The sequence below is a fragment of the Cupressus sempervirens genome, chromosome 2 (genome assembly GCF_028749045.1).
Source record: "Cupressus sempervirens isolate cs-2001-9-10 chromosome 2, ASM2874904v1, whole genome shotgun sequence".
NCBI classification, from domain to species: domain Eukaryota; kingdom Viridiplantae; phylum Streptophyta; class Pinopsida; order Cupressales; family Cupressaceae; genus Cupressus; species Cupressus sempervirens.
Window position 1 is genome coordinate 271,444,355 of NC_143119.1, and position 15,957 is coordinate 271,460,311.

Genomic DNA, 15,957 nt, shown 5'->3' on the forward strand with positions numbered 1-15,957 from the left:
CTCATGCTCTTGGGTCTATCTAGGGTAGGATACAATATCACTTGGTTAATGATCCTTTTAGTGATCTTAATTGGTCTTTTTTCCTACCATATTTGGTTTTCATGTATTCTACTAAGCACAATCTTGATCCATTCAGTCTTAAATACATTAGGAAAATCTAGGGCATGGGTCAACCCTTTCCTTTCTACGATTTTATTCTATTCCCTTAAAAATACATCATGACAAACTTGACTATACAATTTGCTTATCTCCATGTCACTTATGCTTCTAACTTTGCATGTATAGAAATACCTAACATCATGAATCATTAAAACTTTTAGTGGTATCATTGATAGCACACCAAATGGGTCTCCATTGTATGTAATTTTAGATATTACTTAGAAAGGTAGTTGTTTTACATCATTACTAATTAATTACACATTCAAAACTTCCTTTCCCTCTTTCCTAACACTTTTATAAGAGCTATCTACCATATTTGATACCTAGGGTTTGCAAAAATTCAAACAATGAAACTCGTCACCAATAAAATACTTTCTCAATTTGATGAATATTTTGAGTTGTAGTTGAATTCAATTCACAAATGCAAGAATCTCTTGTCACAATTCACCTCTATACTCTTCATGCTCTCTTCAATCATTGGTGAATGCAAATGGGTTGAGAAATGACTATATAACCCTTTAAAAATTAGCAATAAATGCTCAATGCTTATATAGTTGTAAGCTCAGTCAATATAGGGTTTCCAACTCACTTGGCTTACACATGACTTCCACTACACTTGATTCAAATTGCAAACTTGGCCAAGACTACCATACTTAATAGCTTGATATCAACTAAAATTCCTTTCACACTCGATAATAATTGTGAAACTTTTCATGATCAACAACAACATGAAAACTATTAAAACTCTTGATTTCTTCTAGGTTTTAACCAATACATTTCATCTCAACTCATAGAGATATAATCTTTTCAAAGCTTAGCTTCTTGGAATTGATGTAAAATATATCATTGAAATATTAGTCCCACAAATGCCTTTTGATTGCCTAGATGGGGGTGTGTTATCACCTAATTCACTGGATGAAGTGACCTCATCTAAAGTTGATGTGCTACAATCTTCCTTTTTCTTCCATGTCATATTCATCTGCATTTTGACCTTTTCAACATTAACCTTCTCTTTACCTTTATTGAATTCATTGCTTGGTGCCTTTGACCTTGTTGCACAATTTTTGCTGATGTGACCAATCTTAAACCAACTAAAGCATGTAGTATTACTCAACCATCTACTATAATCACTTCTAAAATGTGTTTAATGCAATTCTCACGAAGATTTCCATACTCTTGACAATAATGATAACTATATCTTGTATTGTAAACCCAATTTTAGGAGTTTCAATTTTTTTGTACCTTTGTCTACTTATTTAGTATCCATTTGGCATTAGATCTACATTCATATGCTTTATGCCCATATTTTTGACAATTGTGGCAATATCCTTCAAATCTTTGTGTGCTTGTAGTCTAGGTCCTACATTCATGTATCTTATGTCCTTACTTGTTACAGTTATAATAGCAACCCTTAAATTTATGCTTAGGGTTCTAATTTTCATTGTTACGCCTACAAACATTTGTTGTATGACCTAACTTTCCAAAATTATGACAAGTAGGTTTTTAGTTCTTACCTTTGTTGTTCCTTTGTTCACCACTTTTAGATGATTCTCCTTCCTTAGTACTATTGTATCCTAATCCACTAGTGTCATTGTTGGATCTAGGAGATCTCATTAGTTTCTCAAAGTATTTGATAGCTTCACTAGGTTTGTTGAAACTTTTAGCAAATTTCTTTTCTTTTGTCAAGTCATTCCTCAGTTGTTCATTCTATAATTTTAGTGCTATGATCTAAATATCTTTTGCATTAAATTCATGATTGGTAATCATCAATTGATTCATTGTATCCAATTCAATGTTAGTAATCCTTTGTACCTCTGATGTCTTCTCTTCTAGTCAGTTGGTTAATGTTCTTTTGTCATCTTCAATCATGACTTTTTCTTCCTCAACTTTTTTTTCTACTCATTCACCTTACACAAAAATACTGATTGGAGTTCTTCTTCTATCTTAAGATTTGTAACCTCTTTAGTTAGGGCACCATTATTTTCCATTAGATCTACAACTACTACATCAAACTCACTTGAGTTTCCATTCTCAAACAATCCAGCAATGTCAACCTCTTTGTATTGTGTGTAATCTTATTGAATAGCCATCTCTTTCCATCTCTTCAATGAGAAATTCAACTCATCTCTTGCTTCATTCAACTGATGTAGGATAAGTTGTATTTCAATCCTCTGGTTATCAATAACCTTTCCCAATTTGTAGACTTCCATCTTCAAGATCTTTCCTCAAAGCTACAAAGCTTTCCTTTCTACATAACAAGGCTCTAATACCAGTTGTTGGAAATTAAAATGGGAAGTAAACTTTGAGGGGGTAGGGTGGGGGAGTGAATCAATACTTCAAAAACTTAACCATAAAAACATTCACTACACATTCATCTCAAAATTTGCATAAAAACTAAAATAGCAAACTAAACATGTTCATCCATAGCATGAAATAAATAACACATATGACACAAGATATTTGGTTACCCATAAACCCTCCAATGAGAAGGTAAAATAGGGGTGGGGATGACACTCACAAATCTTCACTACTACAGCTATAAAGTGTAGCCAATTAAGGTTACAATAATTTTGATCATAAACTATGATCTACGCTGTGAAAGGTTTGCCCTATTAAAGGCTTACAAATACTATTAGGTCTCACCATGTTAAATAATTTCAACACCCTACTAAAAGTGTTGCTTGTTAAAGGAATTTGACTTACAATAAAGTAAGTACCCTATTAAAGGATTTACAAATTACTATTAAGACTACTCTGTTAGAAGATATGGACTGATTCACCTATTAAAATGTTTCAGCATTGATCCTTCTATTAGCACTCTATTGCCAAATGTTAGATCTACTCTTTCCTAGTGTGTACTTCATCCTTCTGATTAGATATGTCTCCTTTTTCCTCTCTCTAATATCCTTTGTTCTCTTTAACAGATTTTGCAATTCATAACATGATTACAACCTCCATAGCCATTAGGAATGCTCTCTACACTTAACATTCACCTCTCTTATGTCTCCTTTGCACATACATCACTTATAAACTATTTAGGGTTTGTCTCCTTAAGTAAAAACAAGTTGGTTAGGATTAGGCTAGAATCAATGATTGTGATTCATCTATTTTTATACTTAGAACATCCCTCAATTTGATTGATTTCATGTATTGCATAGGGATTTGTAATATACAACTATATAAATCTTCCAGAATTGTAAAACAATCCTTAAGTTGGCCCAAAAATGTTTTGCATAGGATTTTATGTTTACTTGACACTTGAAGTGTTTGATGTTTGACATCCACTATATCTTCAATGTTGTAACTCAGCTCTGGAATGACACAATATACTCTGTTTACTCAACTCATGAGTGACTTGACACTCACTATGTATGTTACTCAAAATTTATTGTCTGGTAACTAATGCTTGACATGCTTTGATCACTTATCTCACATTGATTTATTGGCTTACTCTGATTAGTCAACTTTCATTGCAATACTGCTAGAATAATGACTAAGTGTTTTGTCACTACCTTGTCAAAACTAATCTAAGATTAACACAATTTTATTTCAATGTTTGATGGGAAGGATACGTAGAGTTAAATCTATAATTTTTTTGAACTAAAAGACTTTCTTATCCCCAAATTTTAACATCTCAAGACTTATAAGAAATGAAGGAAACCAACCTCCACTTGGAATATTAATCAATTCTAGCAATGTATATAGTTCATTTCAAGGTTTGTAGGAAGAATGAGTATTGCTTCAAAACCTGAATCAATCCATGATCCTAAACCTATTTTTATACTAACTTAATGTACTCTAATAGAAAAATCCAAAGTTTATCATTCAATAAACTCGATTAGTTTCCCTCCTTGTTTTGCAAGGTTAAAGATGTAGGGTTTGGGAGGTGGAAGATGAAGATGATGTTACAAGTTCAAGTTCAAAACTTTGAATGAAATCAAGCTACATGAGGAGTGATTCATGTTTCAGTATGTTCAAATGAGAGGAAGATACATGATCAAAGTGCAACTCAGGTTCAAGATCAAATAAGGTACAATCACATGAAGACATCTTTTAATACAATCAAGTTAAAATTAGATTGAGATACAAGTTTAAGATGAAAACTCAAGTTAATGCATGAGAAAGATCTCAACAAAAAGAGAAGACTCACAAGATGAGGCATTTCAGAACATGGGCTAGCACATTCATCCTCAAGAAGTTGATAGTTTTAGAAGAGCTAATCAAAGTTAGAAATGTTTAAAGTTACTTTCTGACAATTGACAAAGAAATATTTATAATTTTAATAGCCACAATGCACAAACCAACATCCAAAATGCATTTTCTCAAATGGAGCTATAGGATAAGAATGATGAGGTGGCACTAAGTTGTCTTCTCCAATTAGAAAAATCTAATTCAAGCAGAGTTAATCACATTATACCAAGTGTCATTTTCTCATTAGCTGAAAAATCATTGTAATTTTTTATTGGCCCATGATGTAATGTGCTCATGTAATTGATTGTAAAAGATATGCATTGACAAAATCAAATATGATTCGAGTGTTTTTGGCTAGTTGGTAGCAACTACTACATTCTACTATGAGAGAAATCACCAACATGGATATCTCTAATATATTTATTTTAAAAATTGAGATTGCTTCACAATCATCTTAGCTATTTAGGGGTTATTTTAGCAGATGCTAGTGTTATTCTTCTAGTCACCGAAGTTTGATTTTTATCGTGTTATCATTATTTTATGCATTTATTTATGAAGGAATGAGTTATTGTTTGATCATATTTATATCATTAATTTATTATTTTATATAGTTATTCATTTATTTAAATCTTATTTTCTTATTTATTCAAATGCTATTAATTTTTTTTTTTTAGTAAATATAATTTTATTTTATTTGTTTCATTAACTAATTTATTTAAAGAATCTTTCATATATGATTATGATATTGATAATGTTGATTGAATCTATGGTAGATAATTATAGTATAATCCACACATGAATGAAGTTCACATCCTTGTTCATGGTACTCAAGTGACTTCATTTTTGCCAAGATCTTATCATTGATAAGTAAACTCAAAATAATCTCAATGCCCGCTCTCTAGCAATCTATAATCACAAGTGCAGATGATAAAATCACTTTCTATTCTTTCAATTTTGAGTTTCACACCTCTTATAGAGTTTCAAGCATTTTGTGTGCCTCTTCAAACAATCCTTGAGACTCAATAGCTTCCTTGTACATATATGTATCTTTAAAGTCTGTTGCACCAAAATTCTATGTCTTGACTGCTACTCTACAAGCAAAAATCTACAAAAAGAAGAGATCAATCTCATTTGTTATTGAACACAAATCATAATCCCACAAATATATAGGTGGTTTTAAAGAGCACAAGAAAACTATATTTGGTTGAAATCCTTCCTCCATTACCCATAGATGAAATCTTTCTAAACTTTGAGCTTCTCATACATTTAATGATAATTTTTTTCTAATGACTCCTTCTCAAACAATAATTCCATCATCAAAGGGGCACTACACTACTAAAGCAGAGTAGTGGGGGTTACCTAAAATTATATGGGGTGCTACCATTGTATCTTGTGGTAGAAAATTTGTGCATTGAAAACTTGACTCTCACTATCCCGATGCTACTGAACCCATCTATGCTCTTGGCTTAAAATTTGATACACATAGTCTCACAATCTCAAATCCTAATCACCAAATTATTTGATGATCTTTCTAGGCACAATCATAGTAATCCTAAAATCCTCAACTCTAGCAATCCTCAGCTCCCATGAGATATGATTATTTAGCTCCCGTAATCCTCAACTCCAATACCTCCAATAACACGTGAAGGCAAAATAACAAATTAAAAAACAACCTTTTGGCTATTTTGTTAATACAACCCAAGTTGTTCTAAATTTTGACCAAACTAGGAAACCCTAAGTTGGTCAAAATTTTGACCAACTTAGGCCTAAAAAAATAAAAATATATTGAATAAGTCTCTTCATGTGTTGGTAAAAAATTTAGGTCAAAATTTGACCTATAATGTACTAGTGAAAGAAAAGGGTTTTGTGGATAGTGGTTTGAGACACAATAGAGAACTTGTTTGAGGATGCCTCATTAGGCATTGTGCATACCCAATATTTGTTAAATTAGGGCATGGTGACCATTTCTCATATGGAGATATTATTTTAAAGGATAGACTTATGGTAGAGAATAATTAGAAAGAGGCCATAGGATATATATAATAGAGGAGGGAAGTGTTAAGACAAAATTTCCTATAATTTTGTTCACATATGTTGGTCTTCGTTTTACTTATGTTGATTATGTAGAAATTTTAGCATTAGTTTTTGCAACAACATATATATCTTCATGAGATGTAAAGATGTAAGTTATCATGCCATGCTAGACTTTTGATTCCAAACTAGAGTTTTTGCATGCTACAGGTTCTCCTTACAAGCTTTTCTCCTTAGAGTATGTGAGGTTTTGATTTGTGGAGATTGATATCATGTTGTATACCCTAGTAATGTAGAAATGTAGTGGAATTTTTGACAATTGGTCTTATCAGTGATCTTTGCATCAACTACATTTCCAGATTGAATATAGAGGTGCTCTTTAAAATCAAGAGGCTTGGGGGAGGGTGAATTTATCATGGGTTTAGAGAGCACTTGTTGAGATAGTTTCTCTTTGGAGTTTTCAACAAGAAGACCAAGGAACCTACACTTGTGGATGGACACAAGTTCATTATGGACCTAGAGGATATTTCTCTTGGAGAAGAGTCATTATTAATTGGTCTATCCTGGAGGAGCATTCTTACTCTGTACTCTTAATGTACTTGGTATATTTATCTCCTTTTTAATTTTTTCTTAAGAGATGGTTGATATGCTCTTAATTTTCAAATTCTTTTTAGTTTTATCCTCTTGTTTACAAGGGCTTTCATCCATGGTATTTGGGTGTTGTAGATATTCCTATTTGGGGAGCTAAAGGATATCATACTTAGCATAGTTGAGCACTTGGTGGTGTTGTGAAAAGGATGAGTTATGGTTTGCATGGTGTCCCTTTATTCATTTTTTGATGTCATCTACTATTGTTAAACTTTATTTTTTAACTACAATATGTGATCTTTTCATGAGGATTTGAAATATGTCATGTGATATTTTGCAATAGGTTTTTTTGTAGTGTGTGGATCATTTCAAGTTATTAAAACACCTCTAATATGTTGACTGGTAGTTTTGAGTGAAATTTTAGTTAACATTGTTCATGTAACATGTGGATTTCTCTATAATGATCTGCTAATTTTCTTATATCCTAATGTTTTTTAATGTTTCTTGTTAGAAGATGGTACATTTTTTACTCAATGAGTTTCTATATAGGCTGGTATATGGTTATAAATCTACATATATTGTGTCATGGTTGGTTGAATGTGATTAGCAACTAGCTATGGTTGCTATCCTATTAGCATGAATGCTAAGGATACTACATTGGAGGAGTATCCTAAGAATTGGAGAGTATTGGCATGTTGCATTCATGACTGTGTTTAGCATTGATGTCAACATAACAATGTTTTTGTAAAGACTGGGTGAACAACAATCAAAGATCTCTACTATGTCCTAATGATAGGGTTAAATGCATAGAGTCTAAGTTGGTGGCATATGATAGTTGTACCTGATTTACTAAGAACATAGTAGAAAAAAAGTACTGGTCATAAGTTATCCAACAAAGATGAAATACCTATAGTTGAGCAGAAGTATAGATCTATGATTGGAGGATTGCAATATCTGACTGACACCAAACCATTTATAAAAAATGCAATTGGGATTGTAGCTATATTCCAAGCTGATCCTAAAGAGTATCATTATGCAATAGTGAAGAGGATATTTAGATAATTGAAAGGAACATCTGATTATGGGATTTGGTATGACACATCAAGTGATTTCACTTTGTACACATATACTAATGTAGATTGGGTAGGAAGTCTAGATTATAGAAAGAGCACTAGTGGTGGAGCAATCTTTCTTGGAGGAATATTGTTTTCATGGCTAAGAAAGACATAGGATTGTATTTCTCATAGTACAACTAAGGTAGAGTATGTTGTAGTATCAAATAACTATAATCAAGTTATGTGGATGAAGAAGATGTTGAAGGATATTGGGATTGATTTTACAGAACCTATTATCATTTACTGTAATAACAAAAGTATATTGATTATGTCTAAGAATTTTGTATTGCATTTTAAGATGAAGCATATATTTATTAAGTATCATGTTTTGAGAGAGAAGGCAATGAAAAAGGAAATCTAACTTGGAGTACATGAATACTAAAGATCAAATTGCAGATATCTTTATGAAACCTTTTCCTAAAGATACTTTTGAGTACCTAAGAGGCATCCTTGGGTTTATGCCCTTCTCTACTTCTGATTAGATGATGCAGAGAGTGTAGCAGTCTAGTGGTATAAAGCACTATGGTTAGACTAGACTGAGTGTTGATGCTTCCTATATGGGGGAGTATCTGGTATGTACTGAGTCATTAAGGATTCTTGTTATTTGGTATTTGGTATTAAACAATGTCTTTGGACACTTGATTTAATTGAAGAGTTGAAGTTGTAGTTATAACAATTGGCAACAATTGGTATGTAAGAATTGGTAGTTATTTTGTATTTGTTTTGAGGCCATTGACATTGATGTCAATGGGGAGAATATATGTATGAAAAACATCTCCTAAGTAATGGGGGAGAATAACTCATAAGTATGTATGAGGAGAGATATCTCTTTAGGGAGATTTAGAAAAGATTCATGTAAAAGAAGCAAGAGTATGCACCTGATGTGCATCTGATGTATTGTGAGATTTTAGTGTGAAGTGAACAATTGATGTCTATCTTGAGAGAGGATTTGCATCTATTGTGTTGAGATCTTTTAGCATGTGAACAATAGATACTAGTTCTAGCATCCAGAGGATTTTAGATTGATGAAGAGAATTTGAAATGACAATAGAAAAAACAACAAAGTATAGTTTGGTTTTCTTGGAACTTAGATGTTTTTCATCTATGTTGCCATCAATGCCAAAAAATATTCTAAATTATTAAGAGCAGTGCAAAAATAGAGTACTAGAAAACAATATTCTAATGTTTGATTGCTATCTTTGATCTAAGATGTAATGAAGAGTTGTATAATCACAGTGACAGAGGATAGTTGTATGATGATTTCAGCAAGTCTACAAGCCCTGGTATTGCACATGTGAAATTTTGTATATAAAATGAGCCGATAGTGCCATTGTAATTGTAATTTAATTAATTATCTTATTATAATTAATTAGGAAAGTCTCAAGGCCGACTTAAGGAATTATTATTAAGATATGGTGTAAAGGAAAGTTGTTTTCCTTATTTGTAAAAAATCTTAGATCAGAGGATCAAGTATTGTGTGAAGTGATTGTGATGTGTTAAGAGGAGCAGAATGGGTACCAAATGTGAATGAGTAATCCAAGGGATTATTGGATGTGAGATCTGGTTACAAGATCTGAAGGAGCAGAAGTCTAGTTGACAAGGAAAAGATAGAGGAAGTACATTTTAGTTCTATTATTATACAAGGAATAATATAGAGATCATTTGGATAATGGATTCATTGGTTTCAACCTTGAATTTTTTTGGGCAATGGGTTCAGTTGTCTTCCACAACTCCTAATAGGGTTGGAATCTCCTAACAAGGATTCAAAGTCTCCTAATAGGGACTCATATGTACTGAATGTTGTAATATACTCCTAATAGGGTCTATCCTCTAACAAGGAATATTTATATTAGTACATCATCTTGTGGGTACCATCCCCATTGGGGGTTTTCCTCTAATCAAGGGTTTCCCTAGTTAACATATTTGGTGTTAATTGTGTATTAGTATCCTTTTGTGGTTTATGTTTATATTACTCATGTGATTAAGTTTGTTTAAGATTGGTGTTTATGATAATATTTGGATAAATAATTCAGCCCTCCTCTCTTAGTTATATTAGTGGACTATATATTCTATGGTGATGGTCTAGATTGGTAATTTAGTATCAAGATTAGCGAGAGGTTGTTCACATGTAAAGTCATAGGATGCATCAAGATGTAAGTGGGATATTATTAGATATGAAGTTCAACTTTACATTTCATCTTCTTATTTTGGTCTCTTCATCTTTTCATGAGGAATATATATAGTTAGAAATAGATACTATCGAGAGGGGGGGGGGTGAATCAGTATTCTACAAATGTTTGCCAACAACTTGATATTATTAATTACTTTGCAACATACATATGAAAGTAAACCAATAATGTTGAATAATAAATAAAACCATACATAGAGAGAACTCATAACACCATTTTTTTTTATCTAGGGAAACCCTAGCTAGGGGAAAACCCTAGTGGAGATGGTACCCAAAAAATGAACCACTAAACAAAAGAATCATGTTAAGGATATTAACCCTGTTAAGAGTCTGTGAATTACATATAGTTTCTCAGTCCTTGTTAGAGAACTAGGCCCTATTAAAAGCCTCAACCCTATTAGGAGTTGATAGAACAATTAAAATGTATGCAAGATGAGCCCATTGCCCAAACATGCAATATACAAATAAGTTTCTTCACAAGAATAGATATACATACAATATTGTCTTATTGTTGCACTTCATAAATCCTTTGATCATACACCAAATCTCACATTATACAGAGCTCACATATCACATAAACATCCTTCACAATAACTCACATATATTTGCTACACATCCTTATCTACACAAGATATGACCTTTATTTATACCTTGCATATTAGCAAATTTTGTTTAGTCGGCTTTGATGCTTCTACACATTTTAAAAAATCATGGTTAACATATAGGATGTCTTCTCATCATAGTTAAGTAATTATTTTGTCACTAAAATAATTCCTTAAGCCATACATATCAATTTAGTGTCATGCCCAGTTTTGCTTTATTAATTACCTATAGTGATAATTCCTTTGTAACTAATTCTATACAATCTGTATAGATCTATGCATTGGCACACATCATCATGACACTTCCAGGTATCTATCCTTAACTATACATGTGACAATTTTTACTCTACCATCCATACTCATAGAATCTATCTCTGTACTACTACAACTATCTAATACTTAGACAATTTTATGTATTTTGATTTCATAATGAAATACCAAAATGTTTGTTTCCATAAATGACAATGCTAACTCATTTTACCTATTGATGGAAACACTTGGGAAAATTGGTTGAGTCCCAAAATGGTAGATAAAATAACAATAAATACAAAAAGAGACTACTCCAAAAATTGGCCTTCAAAACTTTAAAATTGTATTCATGTCTTGATGGATCATTACATACTTGGATAATGCTTCCATCATTCCTTATCTCTTCTTTTACGATGATTTCATCTATACAAAGCTAAGCTCCCCCTTACATGTGTATGCATCATTTATACATTTTTCTTTACATTCTTCTCCCTCTTTGACATCAATGACAAAGGTGTCCAAAATTATATAAACAAATAAAATTGTGCTAACTTACTCTGTTCTAACTTGAGATTCTTGATATGCAATTTGCAAAATAAATTTTTTACCTTCTCAAGCTCCTTCTTCTCATTCTGTTTAACTATATCTGATTTACTAATACGTGCACACAAGACATATGATGAAACTTCTACTACACTGAAATCTATGTAGGAAAATTTGTCATAGGATGCCTTTGCTGTAAGACACTCCTCTAATTGCCTCTATAAAATGCTAACCTTAGGAGATAAATATTCACTAACGAAGTAGAATTTCTTTATTACCTTCTCCTTTTCAAACTCAATGCCTCTAATAGCATTATGAACTATCTCCATCTCTACTTCAATGTCTTCAATTCTCACATCTGGCTACTACAATCTGATAATGCATTTTTGAAGTTCACTCATTTTGACTTTGATTTTCTCATCAAATTCCTTCAAGTAGCTATATGACATAGAACAATGTCCATAAAATCTTTCCTTCATCTATACTCTTCCTCGGCTCCTTTATGCAAGCATTCAAAGTCTATAAATCATTTTTATAATTGTGTATACTGTATTAAATAGTGATGCATCATGCTTAGTCTAAGCTTACACTTAAGTAATGCTAGACAAAGTGGTTTAATCTACATCAAAGGTTCTCATCATTTCCTTAGCCTTCTTTTGAATGTCTGGCTCTGCAACAATAGTTTACACTATCTTTTGTATCCTTTCTAGAACTTCTACCGAAGTTTTCTTTAAAGTCTTACCAAAAAAAATTTGCTCCATCAATTTGTTCAATGAGGTCATCAAACCATTCTAATAATCATCATTAGATAATCTAGTAAGTGCTCATTTTGGGGTAGTTTTTTAAATGGGTGTAACTTCTTGTATAGAAGTAATTATTGGTGAAACATGAGGCATGTTAGCTCTAAGATTAAATTTTACCTTACCACATTCTATCTCTAAAATCTTGCATTTCTATTAAAGTTTAGTGATTTTCCTTTCTTCCTCTTTTCTTTCTTTCACCTTCTCTTTTTCTTTCCTTCTTTTTTCCTCCTTCTCCTTTTCTTCTTTCTTTCTTTCCTCTTCTTTTCTTTCTTCTTCCTATTTTCTCTTCTCATCTTCAATCCTCTTTATTTATTTTTCTTGTTCTTTCCTTTCCTTTTCTTCTTCTCTAGTCTTCCTCTTTTATTCTTTCTCAATGTTACTCTTTTCTTCTTTCTCATTATCCTCTTCATCAAAACTATAACAGGAAGTAATATTTCCAATAATGTTACTCCCATACTCCTTGAAGAGTTTTTTTCATCATCTACTTTATATGAGTACCGTCCACTTGCATGGATTCAGTCCCAATAACTATATGTGGTGGTGAGTCAAGTTTCTGAGTTTCCTCAACCTCTTCTTTAGTAACAATAGGTGTACTGACCTTAACATACATGGGGCTTGCACTTTGTGATTGTGCACTCTCCTTAGTGGATTTAGTTATAGAAATCATGTACCTAATTATGTCTTTAGTTTCCTTGTTTACCTCTTCATAGTTTCCTCCCATAAGAAGAATTCTCTTCTCTTATTTCTCAACAAAGCCTCAATGCCTCTCAAAATATTCTCTATATCATTGTCAGTGTTGCCTTTACACAATTTATTAATAAGAATTTCTTTCAATTTCATATCCTCCTCTATAACTCTTCTATTTTTGTTTAGTAGCCTATTATACAAGTTTTTAGGGATCTTATTCTAAATACTATCAAATCTCTTATTTATTAAAATCATATTCCTTAGATTTTCATTCTCTAATTTCCTTCTATCCATGTTACTATACAAACTATAATATTTATTTAATTGAACAAAATTATCATTCGCAATGATCTACATATTCATATTTTCAATATTAGGTTTCCAAGCTTTCTTACCAGTTGATGTTCTACCTTCACCAACTACCTCTTCTACTACCTTCTCCTTAGTCTCTTCCTCAAGCTCATATGATTCACTTATCTGTAATATTTTCCTTCTCTTTCCCAGAGCATTGATGGTTTGCTTCACCCTCTTCTTAGGAGATGGTACAAGTTCTTTCATTACCTTTACTAATCACTCTAAGTTTCTTTGCATGGATGATATTGCTACCACATCTTCATTAGGTTTCTTCTAATGTCCAAATTTCTCTTTGATAGGTTGCATTTGTGCAACTGTGACATAGGGAGCAATAGGTATCTGTGAAGTAGATCTTGCTAGTGTCACTCCCTCTAAGGGTGTTCCAATGGAAATAGGAGTAGTTTCCAATACCTTTTCTTTTATTCATCTCCAAGGCTATAACCTTGATCTCATTGAATTCCTTCCTTGTCATTCCAGATTCCTTGAGAATAGCTTCTATCCTTTTCTAAAAATTCTTCTTGATTTCTTTGTTATGAAGCTCAGAGTGAAATTCCTTCATTTTTTCTTCACATGTTCTCCATACAGGACTATCAATATCTCTTTCTGATTGCAATATTATCTTTTCACAACCTTCAATAAGTTCTTCACTCATTTCACAAACCATAGGCTCTATAAATTTAACTCTAGGTTTGACTGCCTCCATACAAGTTGTATTAGTTTCTACCATAAAACATATTTCATCTTTGTATTTCTCTATCATAGTATGAGGGATTATATATCTTTGTTTCATTTCCAACTCAAAATTCTTCATCATTTTTTTTATGCCTCTATCTCTGACATCTTCAAGTTTGGCCTTGTAATACTAGGTGATCAACTTCATAGTGCACTAATTATGATCCCAATTTTTCATATCAAGGAGTTGCTTGGTTGCATGGAAAAATGAATAAGTCAGTAGAGATTCAAATCTAAACACTATGTTATTAGATTTCTTCAACTCTTCTATGTTGTCCAACAACTACACTCTGATAATTTACACACATTCACCTTTTTCTTTTCCACAACCATTATGGAGAGCCTACCACTAGTTTACTTTTCATGATATATTTTTGAATTCTTTTAGGCTATTTTTATGGTTATGTTTTATGATTTGTTTTACTTGTTTACCCATTTTGATTAGATGTTATTTCATACTTGGTTATTTCACATGTGCATGATTATTAATTTTTGCTTAGTACTTTCCTCTTTAAAATCTCTCTATCTTCTCTATGTTCGTATGGATTTGTTTTAAAATTTAATTTGGGTTGAAAACTTTGTGTTAAAATTTACCGTTCTTGAAAACATCTATGAAATAATTTAAGATTAGAAACCTTTGTTTGAAAGATTTGGTGATTCATAATTGGATTGATTAGATTCAAGATGGAGTTTGGAAAAGAATACCAATACTTTAATTTTACAAAGTGATAGTTGAATTTGTTTTCCTAATAGATCTACTAACAAATTTGTTTATATATATATATATATATATACACACACACTATGATAATTTTTATGACATGTCTGAGATTTCATTCTTTTTTCCTGTAATTGGCAACCATATTTGATTTTGGATTGGGGGAGGGGCGAGGGGTTGCCCAAGCAACTGGCCAACTAGCGGCCTCCCCATTTGGGGAATGTGTTTTGAAATCACATGTAATTATTAGCAATTTTTGTTTTATATATTTTTAAAATTATTCTATTATTAATAGCAATATTAATATTAATAATAATAATATTATTATTAATTATTATATTATTCAATTTAATGATTATTGTTATTAGGAAATAATATATTTATATATTATTTTATTATAAATTTAATAATAATTATTATTAATAATTTAATGATACTTAATAAATTTTTAATAATAATAATACTTAATCACGAGACATTGTTATATAGTTTATGTTTAAAAAAAATAAAAATTAGTGAGGGTGTTATTTTGTTTAAAAGGAAAATGGATGCAGTTATAAGGAAATGGTTCCTAATCCTAGGGAAATTCTATTAATTTTGTTTATTCAAAAACTTTAGTATTTATGACATTTTTGGAATGGAAACTGAAACGCTAGTTTTTTAAAAATCAAACTCATGTTTTCAAGACCAAACAAAATTATGAAACTATACTTGTTGTGATGTACGTTTTACTTTGTGTTGGGTTTGGGGTTGACTTAGTGTGTTGACCAGTTTTGGATGTTTACTAGAGGTTTGGGAGTTATTATTTTTATGATCTCATGTGATGTCATGCATTTGTGATGTGATCTTTGAGTTATGGATCATTAGTTATATGGTGATTTTATTGGTGAAATCTATGCATTTCAATCAATTATCTTTTGGTGCTATCTAGTTGCTTGTATAAGAACTTATGTATGTATTGTGATCTTATGAGACTTTCTACTATTTTGAGCTTAGG